We start from the raw sequence: 15,123 nt of genomic DNA on the forward strand, positions 1-15,123 counted from the left end.
TCCTTTGTTCTTAATTAACTGTTAGTTTTCTGGTGGAGACCCCTTTACTCAATTACTCCCTGGAAAGTTTTCAAAGACAGAATTTTGATTGGGGTTGGAGAAAGAGGCTGCATTGCCAATTAGAACAACAGAGAAAGAATAGTGGTGGGAAGAGAAGAGGAAGAGAGAAATTACTGAAGAAGAGAAAAATATTTTTTGCTTAGCTAGCAGAAGCAATGCAAATCTAGCAACCCTGGCTTTCCCCTTCATTCCTTGTTTATAAAACTAAAGGGTGAAATACATTTCAGTTTTGGTCACAGGTTAAGGTGGCAAAGAAGACATCTAATAGAAGCCCCCTGCTGGCCACTCTAATTTCTGCCCTATTTGCTACTTTAAAAAAATTTAAAATCCTCTTATCTTATCTATATTTAAGACATAATTTATCCTTCTATCATTGAATTTGATTTCTTTCATTTCTCATTAACTAAATTCATTATTCAAAAATAAGTTCCTTAAGGCAATTCTATAACTTGTCTGTCTTTGATCCTAAAAAATAAATCACTTTTCAAGATGCATATTTTATTTTAAAGTTGCATTTAAAATTATATTACTAGTGGATATATTCTGTTATTTCTATCTTAATCTGAGGGGGGGAAGTTTACTTTGATTATCTTAAACTCAGGAAGTTCTTTAAATTTAAATAACATTAGAGTTTTGTCCAAAGAAAAATATAATATTTGTCCTTCCTTATTCTAGAAAATTAGCAGTACTATACTTAGCGAAAGTCTTGAGGTTGTATTTGGTTCACACTATAATTTGATCCTGTGATGAAGTCAATATTGAGAGTTAATTTTTTTAGAAAATAGAACTCCTTAGGGCAGCCTGACCCAAGTTGTTCAAGAATGTAAATTAAAATGACAGAATATTTCTCTCTTTCCCTAAAGCAAGCATTTTACTACATTATCTATTATAACTCTCTTTCTCATGTCTAACAGAAATCTTAGCATCTACCAAACATGGGTAAATATTTAAAGACCATTAGCAAGGCAAAAGCAATAATAGAAATTGGCGTCACTTACATTGAGTCTGTCCCGTTTTTAAAAGAAAGTGTGACTAATGAAACAGAAGGGTTCTCATGGAGACATGTGCCCTGTGATGACTAGCAACACAGAGCATTTATCTTCATTTTATCCAAGTACCTGCTGAGTGGAACATTTTGGCACCTGTGAAAAGTGCAGCGGAGACTAACAGTCATGTGGTGTTGACTTCACCTTTGTTCAAGCTTTCTTTACCTGATCAGCCCCTTCCTCATCCTTCTGTCATTGACTTTGAGAAAAAGTGTGAACTGGCCATTTGACATCCTCCCTCCAGAACCAAGGTGGAGACTACCACCACATAGAACTGTGTTCCTGGGCTAATTTTAAGAACATTATCTCTACATAAAACACTTGACCTCTCAGAATTAGTGGTGTGAGCATAAATCTTGCCAGAACATGCTAAACTTTTCCTGAGATGGACTCCAGTCAACAACTTTATGACAATCTTTCTAGACTGAGCTTTGCCTAATACCTTCAACTCCTGGTCATGAGATAGTCAGGAGACGGGAAACAGATAATTGAATGATGTGTTCAGACTGATATCAAGAGTGCAAGCCAACTGTGTCATCCAGGAGGTTCCAAAGTCTAGGGTCCATTCAGGGGCCAACTATAGCAGTTCCCCTTTCTAAGTCCAGGAGTTTTCCCATCAACAGAAGCCCACTAGGGAGTGATTCCCCAAACTAAACTGAAAAAGACGACAGCCAGCCCAGATAAAAAGTTGAACAAGAAAGTAAGGTCACCTAAGAGTCCCGAGGCAGTTGGAAAAGTCCCTGTGTCTGACACACACTGTTAGAGGTGGTGCTGCTTCACAGATGTGTGGAAAGCACATTGAGAAGAGCCCAGGGGTGGAGCCAGAATCTGCACACTGAACCAGGGAAGATTTGTTTGAGCCTTGGGTGTAGAAAGAGAATGATGATTTCTGTATTACTTTTGTTTATCTGTATTTAAAAATAGAAGTTCACTGTCTCTGATTTGACTCTATCCTGCTCTTGAAGTTGAAACTTTTCATTGCAGAGGTGCTCCTGAGGGGGGCAACATTGAACCTAGTCAGGGCTGTCCCCTTCTCGGCTATGTGTGGCTTTCCTGTGCATGAAGAACGAACACCACAGCCTTCAGACCGGACCTCACTGACTTAAAAATAAAAATGTCCCCATGCCCAGATTTGGAGCAAACCAGTACTGGAGCCCCTATATGCATCTTCAACAGAGAGATTGTGAGAAGAAACTAAGATCACATATGTAGGTAATTTTCATGATTCAGGTTATTACTGAAACCAAATGCTGCTCTGAATCAAACAACCCTAAAAGTTGATGCACAGTTTTAGTATCAGTTTAATCAAAATATTCATTAACATACAATAATGCACATTTCATTTGTATTTAGAGTATATATAGCTTAAATATTTCAATATAGGGGTGTGCCTGGCAGACAAAACTCTCAAAACTTCCTTTCAAAGATCTTTATTGCTCTGATAAATTTGGGGGTGGGATGCAATTTTTTTTGTTGTTTTTTCTTTTAGTACTGGAGTTTGAACCCTTGTTCATGTTAAGTAGGCCATCTACCACTGAGCTATATTCCCAGCCCCTAATTTTAATAAAAACAGCTTTTAACTTAATCACAGAAAAATAAAATTAGTTTCTAGACTCTGAAAGAAAAACAAATATACCAGATTATAAACTGAAAATGCCTTTCTCAGACCTCCATCTTATGACAAACTCATTTCCCTTAGTAATCAGGTAGTATTAGGAATCTTGAGAAACAGTTTATGGTATGAAAAATTTATATATTTACACATATATGGATATATGTGGATATTATTTTTATATATAGATTCTAGTAAATCTATATCAGTATTAGTATTTTAATACTGTTAAGAAATCACTCAGGAATTAATACAAATGGGAAATACATCCTGATAGTAGAATTTTAATAGCTATATAAATATAATTTTTGAGTGAATAAGAGCATTTAGTCTAGACTTTAATAGATTGACATCCTTGCTGACTCAAGAATTTTTCCTCATGTACTGATGGCCACATGTTGATTTCCAGAGGTTTTTACCTTCTCGTGTGCCTCCCTCTGAAATTTCCCTGGGCCTCTCACAGCTGAAATTCCCACTTCTCCATTTCACACTCACTAATCAACTGCTGTGAACGTGGCTTGTATCTTGATCTCAGCTCTCTCAAAAGCTACTGATCATCTCCTAAATGCAAAAATAAAATGACCTTCTCTCTGTGCCCATTATACTTTGCATAATATTTGATACTGTTATAATTTGAACTGTGTCCCTCCCAAAAGAGTTATGTTGAAGTCCTCACTCTCAGTGCCGCTGCATGTGACCTTATTTGGAAATAGAGTTGTTGCAGATGTAATTAGTAATAGAATGAGGTCATACTGGAGTTCGGTTGGCCCCTGATCCAATATTTCTGGTGTCCTTATAAGAAGGCGTCCATCTGAAGACACATACACAGGGAGAACACAATGTGACACCCTGAACAGAGGCTGAAATTATGCTGCCACAACCAAGGAACACCAGAAGTTGCTGGCAAACCACCAGAGGCTAAGAGGCAAGGAAGATTCTCTTACAGATTTAGGAGGGAGCCTGATGCTGCAAAACCTTCATTTCAGATTTCTAGCCTCCAGAATTGTGCAACGATAAATTTCTGTTGTCTTAAACCACCCAGTGTGTGGTAGTTTTATAGGGCAGCTCCAACAAACTAATAGTTACTATTGAACAAATCTTTACTCAGTACTTCACACACTTTTTTTAAAATGCTCCTGTCCACAGGGTTATACATATAACCTTCTTCCAGGAACCCTGCTGCGCCATTCACAGGACTCTTCTCTCTCCCTCATGTTCTGAGGTTCCTTAAAATACCTCTAACAATCTTAGAGTATCACAGATATTTTAGGGCTTCAAGTATACATCTGCAGTTTAAGCATCTCCAAAGCTCGTGGGACAACCTATCGGTCATCTTTCCCTGTAGCTCTCCAGTCAATAATATTCAGAAGCCTCTCCCACTCTTTTGGAGTTAATAACCATTCTTTCATCCAGACCTCTAAAGCTAACGTTCCCCTGGGAGGTCTGCAGTGAGACTTGTCACTTCCTCTATTTTTATAATATTCTTAAAAACAAGAAATGCAGCTTTGTGAATCTCTGACCCTCAGATGAGTTGGACAAGTCTTAAAAACTGTGACTAAATTGGCAAGATTTCCCTTTCTCTTCTCTCAGTCCTCTCATTGTCTGACTACAGAGTCTGATAACTTCTGTAGCCCAAGATTGCTTCCAAATGGACCTCGGTATGGGAACAAGGCTTTCCTTGTCTCACTTGGGCCCCAAGTGAGGGGAAGGAAACCAGCTGGACATACGTTTGGGAAGCTCCTCAGATGAGGAGACAAGAATGAAGCAGGGGACATCCGTCCTGGAGGCCATGAGAAAGGGATTCACTTCTGCTCACATTCTGACACTTGTCTTTTGCAGCTATAAACTAAAATTTTATCTTGCCTTGGGATAATTTTAACAGTATAATAAAGTTCTGAAATATTAGGAAAAATATTTTTTCACTTACTTATAATTTTTCTCATGAATCTTCTTTCATAAATGGATAAAGGAGAAGCAAGGACACATTTTTATTTGGGAACTGTCAATCTTGACTTTGTTTAAAAATCACAGCATTGGGATAAAATCAAACATCTTTTATGAGGGCTTCCAAAAAAACAATTAAAAACTTTAAAGGGAAAAAAATTCTATATTTTGGTAGCCAGGGAAAAAAAATATTTTATGAAAAACAGCAAAATTTTATATAAGCCAAGCAAAATTGATAAGTTCTGGGTCTCATGTAAAATACAGTTAAACAAAGGTTAAATAAGAATTTAACCTCTAAAAGAGAAGACTATTAAACTTCTTACTGCTTCTGATCATTGCTAGAATACTAAAATGGTACTACATTGAAGTCATGAGACTTATTTTTTATACAGCTGTTAAATGTATAACACTTTTATAACATGTATGTGCACACTCATACACATATACATATATCATATTAAATGTTACAAAATTAACACATATGCTAAAACTAGATGTACATGCATAATGACCATGACAATAAACTTGACAAAGTCCACAAAATATAACCCTTATTGTACCTGTGGTACAATCCTACGAAACTATAACTGGGATAATATCTCAACTATTTTTCTACTGTGAGACACATGATTTGGAACCTTCATATGACTCATCTACTATTATTCCAAACTTCTGAAATTTAGCCACAGCACTAATCTTTTTCTTTGTCACTCAAAAAGCAAATCAGACTGCAAATGACAAATTTAAAAATGTTATATTTTTTAAAAAATAGTAAACAATCAGGAAAGCTGAGCATTTTAACATTTAAAAATTATTTACAATTATTGCAATTATTTGCAATATTTTATGACAGGGTATAATATAAAACGTATCAACACAAGAGTAAAAACTACTATATTAACAAATAACAAATCATTGCAAGACTTAGTTTTATTTTTTGAAGTAATTTTAATATAGGTAAATAGAATTGGGGGGATTGAACTCAGGGGCACTCGACCACTGAGCCACATTCTCAGCCCTATTTTGTATTTTATTTAGAGATAGGGTTTCACTGAGTTGCTTGGTACCTCGCTTTTGCTCAGGCTGGCTTTGAACTTGTGATCCTCCTGTCTTAGCCTCCCAGAGCCACTGAGATTACAGGCGTGAGCCACTGTGCCTGGCTAGATAAATAGAATTTTTATCACAACAATAGACTAGAGTAGAAATACCATCTGATCACTTTGATAAATTGTAAAACAATAATGAAGAAAAAATGCAGTGACAAAGTAAGGTTTATATTTAAAAATGATTTACTATCTCTAAGTAATCAAATATGAAGAAATCAAGAAGCAGAAGCCTTCCTTAACATAATGAAGAATGTTTATCTCACATCAACAGCCAAAAAGGTACTTAACTCTGATTAAATATTAAAATGTTTAAGGCAGTAAAATTAAAGTAAGGAACAAGATAAATATGCTTCCTAGTATCATCATTTTTTGGTACTATGAGAGTTTTTGCCAATTTGATAAGGCAAGAAAAGAAAAATGCAATTTCAGAAAGGAAAAGACAATTTAACATTATATACAGATAATATATGACTGTTTTTTTTAAATCTCTAAAGAATTCGACCTAGAAACTGAAAATACAAGAGTTGAAAAGTTGCCCGATTATGAGTAAATTAAAAAGCATGAAAAGCTTTCTTATACACTAGAAATTGTCCTTTATAAACAATACAGGAAATATTCATTTATCATTTATAATAGAAATGTTTTGATCACACAGTACCCAAAGTAAACTTAGGAAATATGTAACACTTACATGAAAATAATTAGAATTTTTTTTAAAGAAAACCACAAAGGAAGATATAAATAAATAGAAGAATGTGATATTTTAGTGTGAGAAGCCACAACATAGCACAGGAGAAGTCTCCTCAAGTTATTTTAGAGATTAAATACAATTTCAATAAAAAATTAATAAACTTATTTTTATTATACAGGTGAGAATTGCCAAAATATTTTTCAGTAGAAATAATAACAGGGAGGGGACTTTGTTCATAGTACCAGATATATTCAAAAGATACAGCTATTACTCTAAGATACTGGAATAGACAAAACAATGAAAAAGAAAAACAAACTTAGCAGTAGACTCAAATATTTATAAAGTCGCAGTGAACTATGAAGCTGGAATTGTAAATTATCAGGGAAACATGTTGGTGTTCATTCAATTGTGCTAGGAAAATGGTTCTATGTTTTAGAATAAAACATATAGTAAAATAAATTCTAGATGAATTAATAATTGAAAGTAAGAAACAAAAAGCAGAATCCGTAGGGAATTGGTTCCAGGACCCATGCAGACACCAAAATCTGTAATTGCTCAGTCCCTTATATAAAATGGCTTAGTGTGTGCATATAACCTACATTCATGCTCTGGTATACTTTTTGATCTCTAGATTACTTATAATAACTAATACAATATAAATGCTGTATGAATAATATTTATTATTTAGGAAGCAATGGCAAAAAAACTTCTGTGCATATTCAATGCAGGTGCAATTATTTTTTTCTGGAATATTTTTGATGCATGGTTAGTTGAATGCACATACATGGAACCCATCAATATAGACAACTAAACTGTATTTAAAAGTGTAGTTAACTATTTCATTTAGAATTATCTGGGAAACTTGCTAAAAACAGTTGCCAAAGCCACTCCAAAACAGTACTAAATAATATGTTCTGATGGTGGGATCTTAGAACCTGATTTTTAATGAACACACCAGGAGATTCTATTGTACATTACATTTAAAACCACTATCAGGAAGGAAATAGTAATAGATTTAAGGCAAAGTGTGTAAATTCTTATAAAAATATACAAAATCAAAAGTCAAAAAACTCCTGTTTTTTTTTTAAATTACTATATTATATGAGGAAGGATTGAATAAAAAAGAATCCAGAGGAAAACAAATCATTTAAGAAAACATGGACACCTCCCCACCTCAAAAAAAAAAGAAAAAAGAAAGAAAGAAAGAAAAGAAAAAAGAAAAGTAAGCCAAGGATAAGCAAGCGCAATATAAGAAGAAAAAGATGAATAAGAAAATGAAGAACAAAACAAAACAATCAATTCTCACTTGCAAAATAAAAACCAGATGCAGATTGCTTTGTAAACTGAGAAAGATGTTTTTATAATGACAAGTGTTGGCTAGCGGACTTGTCCCTCTCAAGAATCATGTGAAAGTTTTGTTTAATACAATTTTACTGGAGAGCAAGTCAGCAATATGAATCAAGGATCTAGAACTTATTAATAATACCTTTTGACCCAGTAATTTACTCCCTGGGAATCATCATGAGAAAATAAACCGACCCACACTAACAATTTATGTGCAAAGAATAAATAAAAGCAAGAACAAAGTCATGGCCTATGTTCAGTGGCGAAAAGTGAAAACCACAAAAATTCCTCAGCAGGGAAGGTTTTCATAAATTATTTAGTCATCTGGAAAACTCTCATGATACAAATTTAAGTGGAAAATAGTAAGATGAAGAATACCAATTCAGATATATGATTCCAAGTTTGTAGAAGACAGAGAGAAATGTGACTAGGAAATGGACACTCAGAAAATTTTAATAGTACTGTCAGCCCTTCATATCTGTGGGCCTTTTATCAGCAGATTCAACCAACAACAGACAGAAAATACCTTTAAAAAATTGCATCTATAATGAAGGTATATGGACTTTTTCTTGCCATTATTCCCTAAATAAACCACTTTAACAGTTATTTCTAAAACATTTAGGCCAGGTGCGGTGGTGCATGCCTGTAATCCCAGCCATTCCAGAGGCTGAGGCAGGAGGATTGCAAGTTCAAAGCTAGCCTCAGTAGCTGGTGAGGTGCTGAGCAACTCAATGAGACCCTGTCTCTAAATAATATACAACAACAAAAATAGGGCTGGGAATGTGGATCAATGGTCAAGTGCCCCGAAGTTTAATTCCTGGTACCAAAAAAAAAAAAAAAAAGAAAGAACATTATGTTATAAATTTTAAAGAATCTAGTGATTATTTAAAATGCGTAGGCTATTCTGCAACTACTATGCCTTTTAATATAAGGAACCTGAATATCTGTAGATTTTGATATGAGGCTGAGGGGCCAATATCTGGAACCAATATCTCATGGATACTGAAGGAAGACTAATAGGATAATTTTTATTTTCTTTATTCTTTTGTCACTTTAGAAGTTTTCTTCAAAGCAAATGTTACTTTGTTTAAAAAAATAAAAGAAAAAATTGATTAACATACTTCAAACAGTACTGGGAAGCCATAAAATATATTTGAAACTCTCATCAGGGCTTGTCTAAGCCATAAACACACATATGTATAATGCTATCACTGTTCTTCCTAATCAGTGCCTTTTCTTGGGTCAAAAGTTCAAGTTAGTTCTAGGGACTGAATTGTGTCCTTCCCAAATTCATATGTTGCAACCTTAACCCCCAAAGCACAATTCGGAGATAGGAGTTCACAGAAACAATTAGGCTCTGAAATGATAGGTTTAGTGTCCTTAGAAAAAAACACACAAAGAGGTCATGTGAGCTCACATTGAGAAGGCTGCTTCAGACAAGCTGCAAGTCCTCAGAAGGAACCCTCTCTCACCAGAACTTCCATCTAGCCTCCAGAATTTCGAAGTGATTTCTATTGTTTAAGCCTCTCAGTTGATAATATGTTATAGTAGCCTGAGCTGGTATTTTGATCAATCTGAATGTTCCACTTAGTTTTAAACAAGTTTGTCATTGTGAAAACTCATATCCACTTACCAAGGTGCATGACATATCACTGCTGTGGATACTAATAGGAATAGGCTAATGATCAAAAAACATTCATGATAGATGGGAGATAAGCCATTGGGATAAGTTCTGTTTACTTATTAAACAGTCCCATCTCATTACACGGGAGGAGACTGAAAGAGACTCAAAGTCACCGATTGCTGGCTCTTAACTTTTTTAAAAATGATTTCACTGTTTTACGAATGGTGTGCCTTTGAATATTGATTATTTGATAGGAATTAATCCCAAATAATTATTGACAATCCTATTTTTAGACTATTGAACAATTCTATTTTTATACTTACGTTTTCCTTGGAGTAGGCAGAGGAACAATGACATTTTCAAACAGATTAGTTTGAGATCCAAGCTGGCTTGTAAATCAGTCACCAAGAAGAAATATCTTAGCATTCAAGATTTCCATTTTTAACTTGTTACTTATTTTATGAAAATCAAGAGATTCTGGTATTCCTAATTTACTAAATATTTAAAATGAGAATAAATAAATTTGTCATCAGGCCTGGATCTATTCCTTACCATACTAGAGAAGAAAGATCAAAATGTTTTAAAAACTGTTTACCTACCTAACCCTGAATCCCACTTTTTTCTTGCATGATTTATTGAAACTGAAAACTAGACTTGTGGATACACACGTGCATGCATATAAACGTGTGTGTGCAGTTACATCTATTTTATTCTTATATTCAATTTTTATGTGCTTGAATTAGAACCAAAGTGTCTATTCAGTTTTCAGGAAAAAAAATGAGGAAACTAGTTATATTTCAGAACAAGGCACATTTCAATTTGAACCTCTACTTTCCAAGTGGCCAACAGCCACATGTGGGTAGTGACTACCCTATCGGCATAAATCTGCATGAGGGGCAGATGAACTCTCCTATTGTATTATGATTGCAGCTTTCTATAAATCTGGAATTTTTCAAATAAAAAGTTGGGAGGAAGAAACATACAAAAACACCCAATCACGTTCATTCTGCTTCAGATGATTGACTCTTCTTAATCTCTGCTGTTTCATACACCTGCCCTTTTACTTTTCAAGCAGCGGTGTCCCTACATGACCATATTATGATCTATTTTTTGCATAGATTTGTGGCTCTGAAAAAATTGTCACACATAGCGAACTAACCATTAGTGACACTAAAATATGAGAAGTGTTCTTGGCATGACTCAAAAAGTCACATGTATCATTTCTAAATTAGTGCTGCAGTTCATGGTGCTGCAAGACTGATGGCACCTGCTTTCTCCCCAAGCACCCCTCGTTCTTGTCAGGATCCAGCATCATGGCTTCTGCACTCTTTTTGCTGGAGGCAGAGTCCTCTCTGACCTGGTCTGTCTCCTCTGACAAGGAGACAGATTTTAGCTTGTCCAAGAAAAGATGACCCCTGCTGCTCTTTGCTCAGAAGGAAAAGCACATTCTCCTTTCCAGCAGAGGTTGATAGAAGAGTTGAGTACAAAAGAGAAAGGAAGGAACCATCATTTTCAACTAGACTCCCCTTAACCTTTAAGCTGGCAGACCCCCCTTGAATGATGTGGCCACAGGCTGAATTTATCCTTCTCACACACTAGGTCACTTATACTGACAACAGTCTATTTTCAGTAATAAAAAAAAATCAATTTTATGTTTCTCCATCTACTTATACAAAATGTGAATTGTCTGGGACAGAATTATCACATATATTTGCCAGAGTTTGGGGGATAGAACAAACTTAGAGAAGCAGGTTTTACTAGTGGGGGATAGAAAAAAAAAGCAGTAGAGCAGCTCCCCTAATCTGAATGGAACAAAGCTACTACTTGTACTTCTTGTTCCTTTCAAACACCTCTGGCACACCTTAGTTCTCACAGTCCTGGAAAACCATTACAAAAAAGAAAACTTTGATTGTTAAAGAACTTCAAAACTTCTGCAGAAGATTGGCTTCAAACATCAGAGGTTCTTGGGGAAGAGGATGTGAGGGTATCTTGTTAAGCCAATTATAAGGTGCACAGCCAGACTTTTAAGACAAAAACTTAAGAATGGGAACTTACTGGAGTATCTCAAATGATGGAAGAAGGAAGAAAGGCAGAGAAGGAAAGAGAGAGGGATGGAGGGAGGAAAGAAGAAAGGAAAGACAGAGGGAGGGAAGACTTTGCTCTTGGCTTGTAAAGAGTTGTTCAAATGTATTGAAAACTTTAATTTGTGAATAGGTAAAAACACTCAGTTAAGTCCAAATAACTTTATCCAAATTCTAATCATTAATATGTAAAATATATGTGTACATATACATAGATATGTATATATATACACACACATATATATTTCCAAACATAAGTTTAAAGGCAATCTCTACACCCTCTCCATTTATGAATTTTCAAATTGAGTATAGCATATAATATTTATTCAGACTATTTTCTCTTATTCAATCTTCAGTGAAGAAAAATATAATTTTCTTCCTTCAGCAGAGATTGCACAGTGGCTGTAATAAAATCAATCAGCTTCACCACTAGAATATTTCAGCTTCACTAGAATATTTCCCTAAGGGCCACAAAAAGTTGAAGTTGATTTGTCTTTATCAAAGTAGACAAGTTGCTAAATGAAAGCAACAGTATCAGAATACTTGCCACTAACTGGCCTAGGAGAGGGAATAAAGCAGGTGAACTCAACCTACAAGCTTTGATACCTACATTCCTTTTCTTCTCTTTTGCATTTGCAGTAGCAGCCACATTGAGAAACCACTTTGACTCTGTTGAGAGACACTGAAACTTGAAAGGCAAGGGGATTTAAAATGTGCAAATACCCTACTATTGTTCAGTAACTTTGCAAATCATTTTAGTACCTTAAGACATCATGGTTACCTGCCTTCTCTCTGTGTCACAGTCTCTGATTTTAGCTGTCTGCTTCTCTCTCTCACACACACACACACTCTCACCTAAACAAGTTATTCATATTGACAACTTGTGGGGATTTCCTACTTTAAAGCCATAGCTATTTCCTGTCCAAACTGGGGAGAGAAGACCTGGAACCACTCAATCGATGATCATTTCTCAACACTCAAATAATCCGAGGAAACAATGTGAACGAATATGAGAAATCACCCAAAACTTAATAAGAAGGGAACACAGGAAGAGGTTAAAAAGTAGAACACTGTCTTTTATCACTTCCTCATGCCAAAAACAGAAGTGAAAAGTATAGCACTCATGAAAATCTTTTAAAATACAATAGTTCCACTTTCCAACTTGGTCCTCATACATCACATGTACAACTCTAATCTCAGTCAGTTCTTAATTCTACACATCAAATTCAAACATTCTACTATAGGTCTTCAGATACTTTTTGAATAAAACACATTTTCCCCCTTACGGCTGGCCCCATGGGTGAGTAAAGAACTCGTAATACTGGTTCTACTAGCAACTATAAAACCTTCATGCCCTATTTACCACGATAGAAGAAAGCACGTTGTCCTTTTTTACTCCTTCTTGATTTAGCCTGAATGCATGGCTTTTTCTGAAACTATTCCAGGTTCAGATCAGACACTATTAGGGCAGGGATGACTGTGGGTTACTGAGCATACCATCCCTGTGGTTCCTCCTATGAGATCCCTTAAAGTCTCCATCCAGTCTGCTTACATGTGCATTTGCATGTGTGAGCACCTCTGGAGGATATTAAGTGATTGTTTCACTGATAGATGTTTCTGATGCATATCTCTGTATTTCTCTGGATTCTAGCACGCAAAACTTTTGAGATGGCCTACTAAGATAAATATCTAAGAGACAAGTATCTTTAAAACACAAAATTTATTTGGAAAGGAATCAAGAAGAAACAAATGAGGTCACCTCCTGCCCTATGTGTACAAGGTGACTCTTCTCTAATTTTTATCTTAGAATCCTTGTTCACTCTTGTGTTGGATTCACTATTTAAAAAGAAAATAAAAGAAAAAGAAAACTGTTCTGTCTATTGCAGTGAATAAAAGAAGCAAGGAGTTAGCACTCATTGCCTTATAAGAATCAATGAGTTTGGAATAGTCAGTAGGGGTTTTTAAAGAGGCTAAAAAAAAAAAATGGAGGGGGGGAAGTGCTGTTTCCATTTTTAAGTGTTTTCATTCCACATTCATTTCTGGGAAGTGTGAACATCTTTGTGGGACACCTCCCACCTCCACAGAGCCATGATGATCCACAACCTACCCGTCTTTTATTTTTTCCCCTTTTCTCCAAAGCTTTGTAAATTTCATTTTTCTCTCTACCTCTAGCTGAAAGCTCTTGAGGGATACCCCACCCTGAGTAAATCATCATAATTAGGTATGCTGAACTATTGAAGCAAATATTGACCAAAATGTAATAGCTCAGATAAAAGAGAAGCAGCATTATCTCTCAAGTCACAGTTCAAGGCTGAATGGATGTTCAGGTCAGTGTGTGTGTGTGTGTGTGTGTGTGTGTGTGTGTGTGTGTACGTGCACACATGCACCTGAGAGGAAGCTCCATGGCTCCACTCAGCCATTGGGAAACCCAGAATGAGGGTAGTACCACCATCACCATGTGATCTCGAAGGTCCTTCTTGTCACCACTTTAGCCCTTGGGAAGGTAGAAAAAGCTGAAGTGAGGCTGCAAGTTTTCAAGGCCAGGTTGAATGGCATCCATCACCTTTGCTCACACTTCACAGGAGGTAGCTTTGTCTTATGATCAAAACTGGCTGCAAAGGAAGCAGGAAAATATAGTCTGCAGCTGGTAGCTTTGCCCCTGTCACAATTCAATCTTCCAACAGAAGAAGTAGGATGCAAATTTACCCTCTAAACACCTTTCATCATAAAGCACTTCTCACCTTAAGAACATGAAGGTGAGATAAAGGCTCAAGGACAAGATATTCCTATGGCTTATATTAGTCAACTGTAATGGAAATACATTGCAGTTGCTTGATGAAGAGTTAAGGATTGCTTATGAATGATTATCTATGTCTTATCACAGAAGCATTGAGAGGAAAAAAATGGTAAAACATAGGAAAGCTGATTAGAAAAGCTAAAAGCACTAAATATTTCTGTAGTGTTAGAAATTAAATTGAATGATTCCTTCAGTGTTCAAATCTAAGAAAAAATATTCATTTGAACTTAGAAAGCTAGGCCTGACATTTTCATAATCAAATAAAAGATAACAATAATAGGTAAATAAAGAAAGCCATCAACACTTCAATAGGCAAAAAAGAGAAAATATATAAAGTAGAACAGAATTCATGTCACAATTAAGCTGGCACCCCTTTGTTGATAATGAGTCACAAAAATAAAGGCAGATTTAACAACATAGACAGCTCGTTTCTTTTGATTATTCAGAGCTACAACTCAAAACACTGCAACAACTACCACTTTGGTACCAACCCTGAAGTTTGGAAATCAATGAAATTTGAAGGTAAAATGTGGTGGGGCAGCCACCTTCAGTGAGTGGACCCTGGATACACAGTGTTCAGATTAAGAGAAGTTTTGTGTAGGAGTAAGGCGCTCATCCCCAAGAAAGGAGGATAAATAAGACCTCTTCTTTGGGATCAGAGAGAAATGCAGATCACAGCAAAATATGTTATCTAGACCAATTTTTTAAAGAATATTAAAAGAAGGGTACAGAACTTTCTGCCCAATCCTGCATAACAACTTTGATCAATATTCTGATATGCCATGAAAAGAGGTCAGCTAAGTTAGGTAATGGAAGTC

The sequence above is a fragment of the Urocitellus parryii genome, chromosome 2 (assembly GCF_045843805.1).
Source record: "Urocitellus parryii isolate mUroPar1 chromosome 2, mUroPar1.hap1, whole genome shotgun sequence".
In the NCBI taxonomy this organism is placed as follows: domain Eukaryota; kingdom Metazoa; phylum Chordata; class Mammalia; order Rodentia; family Sciuridae; genus Urocitellus; species Urocitellus parryii.